The sequence below is a fragment of the Nicotiana tabacum genome, chromosome 11, assembly GCF_000715075.1.
Source record: "Nicotiana tabacum cultivar K326 chromosome 11, ASM71507v2, whole genome shotgun sequence".
Classification (NCBI taxonomy): Eukaryota; Viridiplantae; Streptophyta; class Magnoliopsida; order Solanales; family Solanaceae; genus Nicotiana; species Nicotiana tabacum.
In genome coordinates, this window is record NC_134090.1 from 160148837 (window position 1) to 160161276 (window position 12440).

The window sequence follows — 12440 nt, forward strand, 5'->3', positions numbered from 1 at the left end:
TTAACTCTGAAAGTCATTGCATTTCATTTCTTTCGGGTTTATTTCTCTAAGACGTTCCCCAATGTCAGTTATATTTAAGCAAATATGAAGGAATTTTAAAGTTCACTACCAGCTTCAAGATTGCAAAGCACAGTGTGGCCAGAGCATACCAAAAATAGCATGGTTTAAGGTGGGATAAAGTGCCGGCAAAAGTTCCATCGGCAGAATGATTTAGTAATTTCATGAGAGATGCAGAGTTTCAGTTAAAGGGGTTAGAGGTGTGAAACAACGATTTGGGTATAGAACACTCGGGTCATTTAAAGTCATGGGGTTTGAAAGTCAGTCAGATGGTTCAGGGCCAGTACAGAGAAGACAGTCAAAACAAAACAATGCAGTGGAAGGATCTTCAGCACGAATGCTATCAACTAACCACCATCTTAAACTGACAAAATGTTCTTTGATTGAAGAAGGGGCAAAAAATTTCAATTGTTTCGGAGAAACCTTCCATAGAGAAAGGCAGTTGCTAAACAGGTTTGATTTTTGATTTTCAGGACCCTCCTGAAAAATGGGACCTAGTTTAAATATTCAAAAATAGCATAATTTAGCATAAATGCATCCTAAAGAAATATAAGTTGGCTTAGAAGTTTGCATGTTCGAGATAGGATTCAATTAGAAGTTTTCAGGACCCTCCTGAATAATGGGACTTAGCTTTAAGATTTCGATTAGATAACAACATTTAGCGTAAATTCTGATGTATGGTAGTATAATTCAGCCATAAAAGTTGTCACTCTTAAGATAAAATTTTACCTTTGATTTTCAGGACCCCCCCTGGATAATGGGAGTAGTTTAAAGACCCTCTTAAGTAACAAGATTTAGCAAAAGTCACACCTTTAGAAGATATAACTTAGATTCAAAATTGTCATTTAATTAAGAGTTGTCAGGACCCCCCTGGATAATGGGACCTAGCTTTCAAATTCTTAGTAATACTTGGTAATATGATTTAGTTTTACACTCATATCTGTACCCAGCCACTAAACTGGGGCAGAAAATTTTCTTTGTTTTTCGTATATTTTGTTGAAGTGAGGAGCCCGCCTGGAGAGCAGGGAATACATTCAAGTCAGCAGTCAAGAGCCCGCCTGGAGAGCAGGGAATACATTTCAAGTTAGCAATCAGGAGCCCGCCATGAGAGCAGGGAATACATTTTAAGTTAGCAATCAGGATCCCATCTGGAGAGCAGGGAATACATTTCAAGTTCGAAGTCAGGAACCCGCCTGGAGAACAGGGAATACATTTCAAGTTAGCAATCAGGAGCTCGCCTGGAGAGCAGGGAATACATTTCAAGTTAGCAATCAGGAGCCCGCCTGGAGAGCAGGGAATACATTTCAAGTTCGAAGTCAGGAACCCGTCTGGAGAATAGGGAATATATTTCAAGTTAGCAATCAGGAGCCCGCCTGGAGAGCAGGGAATACATTTCAAGTTAGCAATCAGGAGCCCGCCTGGAGAGCAGGGAATACATTTCAAGTTAGCAATCAGGAGCCCGCCTGGAGAGCAGGGAATATATTTCAAGTCAGCAGTCAGGAGCACGCCTGGAGAGCAGGGAATACATTTCAAGTTCAGCAGTCAGGAGCCCACCTGGAAAGCAGGGAATACATTCAAGTTCAACAATCAAAGTGTCCACCTAGAGAAAGGAAAAACATCTCAACGTGCAGTTGGCATCCAGGCATCCACCTGGAGAAAAGGAAAACATCTTAGATTATAATTCAAGGCGGCAACAAAAGGATTCTACCGAGAGAATAGAGGACAACAAGGCAACAAGAAACACAAGAGCAAGTTTGAAGATCTAGATAGGATTGTGTAAAGCGTAGATCATAGTCTAGTTTAGCTTCTTTTATTTTTGACATGGTGTAATAAGGGGTTCAGTAAGCAGTAGCAACAACAACAACAACAGTGAAATCACAGCTTCATGGTAGTCCCAGCTACAAAACTTCCAGAACTACACTAACCTGATTCCTTTATAGCCAAGGATATGTAGGCAACCTCTGAAGCAGGGTGCGGTCAAATCTTTTAAAAATGCTTCCCACGGAGTATTCGAACGGGCAAAAATCGCTCTTATCTGGTCACTTTATCTTTGCACAAAAACTCTTCGTGTTTCCGAGCAAAGAAGGGCAGCTGTGAGCACGTGATTATTGCCCTGTATGAATTACTCCCATAAATTGAAAACAAAATAATTTCTTTTTATTATTTGCAATTTTTGTGGATTTTGTGGCATTTTCTGTTAATTATTTGCATTTGTCTGTGCATTTCATTTTGCTTAATTAATAAAAAATACAAAAAATAGTGCATTTGCATTTAGGACCCAATTTTATATTTTTTAAGGATAATTAGTTATTTAATATTACAAAAAATGAAGGAAAATCACAAAATTGTTCACTTTGCATTTTTAATCTTTACTTTTCGAATTTGTCATAGTTTTCGTTTAAATTAAGACTAAATTAATTTTTGAGGAAACAATTAGTTTAGTTTTGGAATTAAATCAGGTTTTTATATTTTAATTTGTATTTAATAAAAATCTGAAAATTAAAAAGAAAAAAAAGAAGAAAATGAAAAGAAACAAAAGGTCTTAATAAAAGACCCAATTTTTGGGCCAAATCCACCCGAGATGCCCATCCAAATAACCCCTTACCCGGCCCAAAACCACCCCGACTCGGTCCAGTCTCCCCACTTAATCAAAACGACCCCGTTTCACTTAGGATGGATCTGAGCCGTCGAGGTTAATTAATCTCACGGCTCAGAAGCTAGGGTCGTTTGATATATCTGTGTCCGAATGGCACCCCCCCTCCTCTTCGTCTTTCACCATCTCAGAGAGCCCCCTTTAGCCCCGCCCTAAACCACCATCTGCCGCCCGCCGGAAATCGCCCACGGCGGCGGCCATCATCCAAAACCTACCAAATTTTCAGCCCTGACTCTTCTCCACCTCCCCATTCCAAAACCCCAAACCGTTTCTCTCAAATCCCAGCCCTGTTTCTCAAAGCTTCAATCGAAAATCAGACTAAAACTTGACTTCTCCCAAATCACTCCGAACTAACACCCTAGAACCCTCACACCCCCTCTTCCCCAATCTCTATTTTGTTCCCTTCGAATCACCCTAGATTCCGTCAAATCTTGATTTAAAGGGATGAACCCTAAACACCCAAATCGCTTCTGCGGCATACATCAGCCTACGCATCCGATTTTCATGTTTCGAAGCTCGATTCAACACAAAATTGATGTTGTTCAGTTGTTCTTAATAAAGAACAAGTGATTAGTATCAATTTCGTTAAATTGAAGGTTCCAGTGTTGGCTTCGAGTTTTACTTGGTGAGTTTTTTTCCTTTTCGGTCCATTATTGTTCATTTCGTCTCTCCTTCTTCTTCTTTCTTTCTACGACTGTTTGAGTGACCTGTCCTCCATCTGAAATTGATCAAAGAGTTTCGAGCTTAGTCTCTCCCTTTAGATTAATTTGGGGTTCATTTTTGTTCCGTTCAATTTTTAGTTTTATTTTTAAGTTCTCAACTGATGTTCTCTGTTTTTTATGATATTTTCTGATAATCAGCTTAGGTTAGACTTTTGTTAATTTGGTAATTCAGTTCCAGTTTAGTATTTTAGCTTAAAAAAGAAATCAGTCGTTTAGTTTAGATTTTGATTTTGAAGTCATTTAATTGTTTCCCTTTTCTACTTCTCATCGATTTAGTTGAATGATTTTTTTTTATTTTGTCTAGGCCTTGAGTTTAATTCTGACCATTTATTTGGGGTTCAAACCATTGGGTCAACTTGACCCAGGTTCTGCCTGGCCTCAGGGGTAAATAACAGGGGGTTTTAAGGGTGATTTGGGAATTGTAAGTGAAGAATCTCTCTGTAACTGAAAAAGAAGCTTCTAGGAAGCTGGGGAGGGGGACTAATTTGAATTTCTGAAACTTAAATAAAGGACTCTTAAGCAAAAAACAAAATTCCAAAGGGGGAAAAATGCAAGCTGAGGCTGCCCTACTTTCTTGCCTATAAAAGCATCTTTTCTTGCACTGAAAGGCAGACCCAAGAGCTAAGAGACCTGAAGGGCTAATAAATAGAAAAAAAAACAAACGAATAAAGTTGGACTGTTCCATTGAAATTTCCTTTTCCCTTTGTTATTTCTAGAGTTTTCATGCCCTGAAACATTTTTCTAATCCATATGGGGGCTCAAAGAGTTTGATTTGTTTGGTTCGAGAGGTTGGCCTGAAGTTCTAGTTGATTTTGTTGTTATTGTGCACTATTTTCTGGATTTTAGTTGGCTTTTTGCTGGGAATCATTGTTCCATTGCTTTTCCCTGCTGATTTCTGCTGTCTTTGCTTGGCTGTAGCTACTGTTTGTTCACTTTTGTTTCCTCTGTTAATTTCCAGGTATTTCCTCATACCATTGTTAACAAATGGGGTGCTACAAGTTAGAACCAGACTGAATCTCTATACAGAGTTGATAATTTGGGTTTGAATTAGAACAAAAGTATTGGTTAATGCTGAACGTCCATTAGCTCCTGCTGTTTTATGTCCTTAATTTCTCCTGTCCTAAAGTAATTCAATATTTTCCTTTCAAAATATGTTATTCTGTCTATTCATGCTCAATGGTTTAGGGTTGTTAGGTCGTTTGAATGACTGCTTGGATTTTTGGGCTCTATAATTGTAAATGGAAGCTCATGGGTGAATGGACTGTTAGGGTTGTGATGCGCTTGAACTTTAATTTGTTATTTTTATCTCTATTGTGGGTTGAATCTTCCTGCAATTTATGTTTTAAAGGGGGATTTTGTGTCGAATACTGTTGGTCAAGATGCAGTAGCTAATTTACTCAATTTGAGCATGCTTACTTGTTTATGGAAATTACCTGGGTTTGTTGTTGTTAGAATAAACTGTAAATACAGATTTAGCACGTGCTTGCATGAAGTGTGTTAGGAGTTGCATAATTGAATAACAGCTGAACCCCTATAATCGTTCAATTTTATTCTCATGTCTTTGTCGTGTTAATCCATGAGGTTGTCAAATGGTTGTAGATGTTCGATTTCGGAATTAGTAAATTTCTCTAGACAGTCCCAGTTCTTGAGTATCATTTTTTTAGAAATGACTTGAAATTCAAGTTTGTTCAAGGGCTATAGTTGCATTCATATTCTAATACAAGTGATGGCTGCTTTTGAGTTTGGTCGTTGACGACTAATGTGTGAGAGGTGTTATTGCATGTAAGGCTGTCTAGAATCCGTGTGTGAAATGTAAGGTTTCAAATGCATTTGAACGCACATTGTAGCAGTGATTACTCCATTCAAATTCAAACATTGCATTTTTGCTCCAATGCCTGTGATGGATCGCGTTTTTGGGATATTATTCTGGGCCTGACTGCAAATTGCAGTCTTCTTCCATGATAGAGCTGCCAGGCTGGGTTTCACTTAGAGCTCAGTATTTGCACGCATTAAGTCCACAACAATGGTCATTTGGCAATCAGTTTAGGGTGGTTTCTTGCGAGTTTTTTTTTTAATTTTATTGAATCATTAATATGAGTTTGGTCCAGAATAAATTAGGACTCCATACATTCTTTAATTAATTAGTCTTGAATCCTTGTTTAAAGATGGAATTGAGGTGTGCTGCGCCAAGCAAATCTCAAATACGTGGCCCTCATTTAATTGATTATTTTGAAATCCCTAGAATACGAAGCATGCCATTTATCAAATTTCCATGGCCTTCGCAAAAGCTAAAAGCGCGTTAGTTGTTTTAGGCGCATATTTTGATAATATTACCTTCCAAAACTCGGGTGTGCATTTCATGTGACCCAAATCCAAACCTTAAAATGTTGAATAAAATATGTTTAGGATGGCGGGTGCATTTCATGTGGCACGATCCAAAGACGTGTTTTAAACAATGTTCAACCTTCCTAAAATTAAATAAAAGCGGTATGAAAAAAAATGCACAAAGGTTATAAAACTTGAACCAAAATCAGATAATTACGCCCAGTATAACAGTTGAGCAACCGTGCTAGAACCACGAAACTCGGGAATGCCTAACACCTTCTCCCGAGTTAACAGAATTCCTTACTTGGATTTTTGGTTCGCGGACTATTAAACAGAGTCAATCCTGTCCTCAATTCGGGATTTGAACCGGTGACTTGCGAGACCATAAATTTCCCAAGTGACGACTCTGAATTTTTAATAAAATAATCTCGTTTTGATAGTCACTTAAAATTGGAAAAAACTCCCTTATACATCCCTTCCAGGGGTGTAGGTGAAAAGGATGTGTGACAATTATGAGTTCTTGGTGATGTATTTTGGGCTGACCAATGCCCCAGTAGCGTTCATGCATTTGATGAAAAACATGTTCCGACCTTATCTTGACTCATTTGTCATAGTCTTCATTGATGATATTCTGGTGTATTCGCATAGTCAGGAGGAGCACGCTGAGCATTTGAGAGTTGTGTTGCAGAGATTGAGGGAGGAGAAGCTTTATGCAAAGTTCTCCAAGTGTGAGTTTTGGCTTAGTTCAGTGTCTTTCTTGGGGCACGTGGTGTCCAGTGAGGGTATTCAGGTTGATCCGAAGAAGATAGAGGTGGTTCAGAGTTGGACCAGACCGTCCTCAGCCACAGAGATTCGTAGCTTTCTTGGTTTGGCAGGCTATTATCGCCGGTTTGTTCAGGGATTTTCATCCATCGCATCGCCCTTGACCAAGTTGACTCAGAAGGGTGCTTCATTTGTATGATCGGATGAGTGTGAGGAGAGATTTCAAAAGCTCAAGACAGCCTTGACCACAGCTCCAGTGTTGGTTTTGCCATTAGCTTCAGGTTCATATATATTGTACCATCCGGGGAAGGCCAATGTGGTGGCCGATGCTTTGAGCTGAAAGGCGGTGAGTATGGGGAGTTTGGCATATATCCCAGTTGGGGAGACCTCTTGCAGTTGATATTCATGCCTTGGCCAATCGGTTCGTGAAGTTGGATATTTTGGAGCCTAGTCGGGTATTGGCTTGTGTGGTTTCTCGGTCTTCCTTATATAATCGCATCAGAGAGCGCCAGTATGATGATCCGTATTTTCTTGTCCTTAAGGACATAGTTCAGCACGATAATGCAAGAGATGTGACCATTGGTGATGATGGGGTGTTGAGGATGCAGGGACGGATTTGGTGTCTCAATTGTCAGCAGGTGAAATATGAGCATCAGAGACTGGGTGGCTTGCCTCAGCAGATTTCCAGAATAGAAGTGGGAACGGATCACTATGGACTTTGTAGTTAGGCTCCCACAGACTTTGAAGAAGTTTGATGCTATTTGGGTGATTGTGGATTGGCTGACCAAGTCCGCGCACTTCATTCTTATGTGTACTACCTATTCTTCATAGCAGTTGGCAGAGATCTATATCTGAGAGATTGTTCGCTTGCATGGTGTCCCAGTTTCCATCATTTCAGATAGAGGTACTCAGTTTACTTTGCAGTTTTGGAGAGCCGTGCAGAGAGAGTTGGGTACTTAGGTTGAGTTGAGCATAACTTTTCACCCTTAGAAAGACGAGCAGTCCGACCGTACTATTCAGATATTAGAGGACACGTTACGTGCTTGTGTCATTAATTTCGGAGGCTCATGGGATCATTTTCTACCGCTTGCAGAGTTTACTTATAACAATAGCTACCAGACGAGTATTCAGATGGCTCCATATGAGGCTTTGTATGGGAGGCGGTGTAGATCTCCAGTTGGTTGGTTCGAGCCGGGTGAGGCCAGGCTATTGGGGATAGACTTGGTGCATGATGCTTTAGAAAAGGTGAAGGTAATTCAGGAGAGGCTTTGTACAGCGCAGTCGAGACAAAAGAGTTATGCTGACAAGAAGGTTCGGGATGTGTCCTACATGGTTGGTGAGAAGGTTCTGTTGAAGGTTTCACCCATGAAGGGTGTTATGAGATTTGGGAAGAAGGGTAAATTGAGTCCTCGGTTCATTGGGCCTTTTAAGGTGCTTCGGAGGATTGGGAAGGTGGCTTATGAGCTTGCTTTGCCACCCAACTTGTCGAGTGTGCACCTGGTATTTCATGTTTCTATGCTTCGGAAGTATATTAGGGATCTGTCTCATGTTTTGGATTTCAGCACAGTTCAGTTAGATGATGATTTGACTTATGATGTGGAGCTAGTAGCTATTTTGGGGCGTCAAGTTCGAAAGTTAAGATCAAAGGATATAGCTTCAGTGAAAGTGCAGTGGAGAGGTCGACCCATGGAGGAGGCTACCTGGGAGATCGAGCGGAAGATGTGGAGCAGGTATCCTTACCTATTTGTGGCTTCAGGTATGTTTCTTGACTCGTTCGAGGACGAATATTTGTTTAAGAGGGGGAGCATGTGACGACCCGGTCAGTGGTCTCATGAGTTACCACTCTGTTTCCCCCATTTCTTCTTTTTATTGCTTTGTCTATCGATTCTAGGTATGATTGGGTTAGTTGGCTTGGGTTCGGAAAGGTTTTGGTGAGGTTTGAGACACTTAGTCTCTTTTAAGGAAGCTTAAGCTAGAAAAGTTAACTGGATGTTGACTTATGTGTTAGAGGGCTCGGATGTGAGTTCCGATGGTTCAGATATCTTCGGGAGGTGATTTGGGACTTATGAGCATGATCGAAATGTGTTTTGCAGGTCCAAAGTAGATTTAGGCTTGAATTGGCGAAATTGGAATTTTGGCATTTTCCTGTTGATAGGTAGGATTTTGATATAGGGGTCGAAATGGAATTTCGAGAGTTGCAGTTCCGTTGGGTCATTTGGGATATGTGTGCAAAATTTCAGGTCATTCGGACGTGGTTTGGTATAATTTTTTATCAAAAGCGTAATTCAGAAGATTTTGGAAACTTAGGCTTGAATCCGATGTGTTTTGGTTGATTTGATGTTGTTTGAGTTGTTTTGAAGATTGGTACAGGTTTGGATGGTGGTATGTGACTTGTTTGTGCCTTTGGTTGAGGTCCCGAGGGCCTCGGGGTGATTTCGGGTGGTTGACGGAAAGAATGGAAGTTTGAAATGGCAGCTGAAGTTGGAGTCTGTTGTCATAACCGCAACTGCGGTTGGGAGGCCGCAGGTGCGACTCCCGCAGATGCGGAAAGGAGTCGCAAAAGCGGAATGTGAAAGGTTGGCAGGAACCATAGAAGCAGTTGAGGAACCGCACCTGCGATAGCGCATGTGCGGGTTAGGCATCGTAGATGATGAGGCTGACTGGCTTAAGTGAAAACCACAGAAACGATTCATGGGCCGCAAAAGCGGAACCACATAAGTGGTTAAAGGGCTGCAGGTGCGGAATCCCTGGGCCAGAAGGTATAAAATATTTCCTTCGCGAATTTTTGGCTAAGTTCTCTAGTTTTGAAGACGGGAAGCTAGCTAGGGCAGTGAATTCATGGTTAAATCGAAGAGAATCAGTTGGGTAAGTTCCCTAAGCTTTATTACTTGAGTTTATGATCATTTTTCCATTGGTTAATCATGATATTAGTGGAGATTAAGGGTTAAAGTTGGGGAAACTAGGGCTTGGTATTGGAGACCTAGGCTTGAGGATTTGTGGGATCATTTGTGGTCGGATTTTGGGACTTTTGATATGTATGAACTCGTGGAGAGGTAAGGAATCTATTGATGTAAATTTTATCGAATTACTAGACGTGGGCCTGGGGGTCGGGTTTTGGTAATTTCGGGATTTGTGTTGTAAATTGATTATTTTCGCATTGGCTTTGTTCCCTTAGTGTATTTTGACATCGTGGTTCTGATTTTGGATAGATTTGACACGAGTTGAGGTTGATTCGTGGGGCAAAGGCATCGCGGACTAGAGTTTGGACCGGATTGAATTGAGTGATAGTTTTAAATGTTATCCTGAGGGTATGAAATCCTGGATTGCACATCGTGGTGCTATATTGAGGTGACGCACACGCTAGATGACGAGTGTGGGGCCAGGCACCATTGGGGATTATGACTTAGTCCATCCCGAATGACTGTTTTATCACGTATTTGATTGAAAACTATTTGCTATCATCATGTTTTGGGCTGAATGTCATATTTGGGCCTCGTGCCAACTATTTGGACCCTTACAGGATTTTTACTGATATTTTCTCACTATTTTGACTTTATACTTGTACTCAGTCATGCTATATTCTACTATTTTCATAACTCAGCCATGTTTACTCAGCTTTAACACTTAAAATGATATTTTAAATGATATTTTGGGCTGAGCATCATGTTTTACTGTTGCCCGAGTGGCTTGTGAGATTCTGACTGAGTAAGGTCGAGGGCCTATGTTGTAAGGAAAAACTGATTATGATTATGAGGCCGAGGGTATGAGATTTATACGCCACGAGGTGGCTTGTTGATATAAGGCTGAGAGCCTATGTGATTATGCCATGAGATGGCTATGATATTGCACTTGGGCCGTAAGGGGCCCCTCCAGGAGTCTGCACACCCCCAGTAAGCGCGGGTACCCATTGTGATATGAGATAGAGCCTGAGGGGCTGGTATTGTTCCATGTGTTGCCCGAGGGGCTGATTCTGTTGATATTGTGCCCGAGGGGCGGTTCTTTATGTGTTTACCTTTTTAGTTGCATGTCTTTTACTTGCTTAACTGTTTGAAAAAGGCAAATTCTAAAAAGCATAAACTGAACTTAAGTGACTTTACATATTTTCACTGTTTCGTTGCTTTTACTGGCTTTTACTACTTCTTTATAGCCTCTTGATGTGCCTTTATGTGATTTCTTATTGCTCAGTCTGCATTTGTTATTATTACTCACTGAGTTGGAGTAATCACCTTACTCCCTGCACCCCATGTGCAGATTCAGTCGCTTCAGGTCCTGCTTGCTAGGGTTGAGAGCTTTCAGCAGACTTCGGAGATTCACTAGGTAGTTGCTCAGCGTTCGCAGCCTAGTGCTTCTCCCTCTATCTTATTTTCTTCTGTTTTAGTTATGTAATAGTTGAGTAGACTCTTTCAGACTTGTAGTATTATTATAGATGTTCATGACTGGTAACACCCCGATGTCGGGCTATGTCTATTCCGCAACTGTAGTATTCACCTTATTTTGGGATTTTATTATGTTAAATTCTTAATATTTATCATTATAATTGCTTAAAAATGAATTGGAAGTGTGTCGGTTGGCCTTGTCTTCACAAGAGGCGTCATCACGACCGAGTCCGGATTTAGGGTCGTGACAATATTGCTCTCATTCATGGATGAGATCATCAGCAACTGAACTTACAATAATTCCACGTGCAGTGAAATCTTTCCTTTTCCAAATATTGTAAGTTTCCAGATCCCTCATGTGTTGGGCATTGTTACCCTCCTCTGGGTGACTCATAGCATGCTTAATACTTTCAAGAGCATCTTGCTCTTCGAGTACATACCACATCTTACGACTCCAAATGTCGTAATTTTCACCATTCAGTTTGTAACCCTTGTTCAAATCAGCAATGATACTTTTCGATGTCATATATATTATAAGAGACAATATTACAAGTTTAACTCATCAATATATACTTCAGTCAATTTATGCATATGATTACACGCTCAAGTAAATGAATAATAATTCCACATTTAGTATAGAATCGAAAGGTCACTATGTTTCCATTCGTCATCTATATCTAAATATTTTAATTAATATTAAAATCACTTCTTAGTGTGTACTTTATTCAAGTCTCAACCCATTACAAAATAAATAATAAATAATATATGTTATTGGTGAAACAAACAACATAATTTGAATTTCATTAAGATAAAATACATAATAACAATTTATATGTTTGCTAGGACATACATGTACCAATTGAACACTAACTCTTGCACATATACGTTAAAAGGTGTACTAGGCCAAATATCATGATAAATCTCAGTTAAAATTTTACCCCAAGACTCTCGAAGAGAGCCCGCTAAAATAGCTAATGCTTTCCAATCAGTAATTTCTATGTAATTAGACAATCCAACTCTTTTTAACCTAAAAAGGTATACATGTTCAGGAATGGAAGTATCAGGGCCCATTTAAATTCCCTAAATTTCTTTTCTCTTTACCTTCGCTCAGCCCTCTGATTCCTTAACTCATTTTGCCTCGCCCTTGGGACATTTCTTCTGACTTCAGGCTCCGAGTCTGAATCATTATAGAAATAAGTCTTATGACGACGTATTCTTCTACGTTATCCTCTTCCTCCACTTCGAGAACTTCCACTTGGAGTAATTCAAACTTGTCCTTGTTCAGCCATGTCTGAAATAGAACCATAGAAATAATAAGAATGGGTACAACCATTCAATATGATAATATATATCATGATTACTTGTAGAAGGATGTTAGTAGAGGGATTAGGACTAAACTTATTTTTCATACTAAGAAGGCAGTGAAATTATTAAGATCTTTACTTTAAATTGGTAATGAGTCGAATACTAGACAATTCTCAATGTATATGAAAAACAAAGTTTGTTTGCAAAACGCACCAGTAACCTATATTTTCAATAAATCAT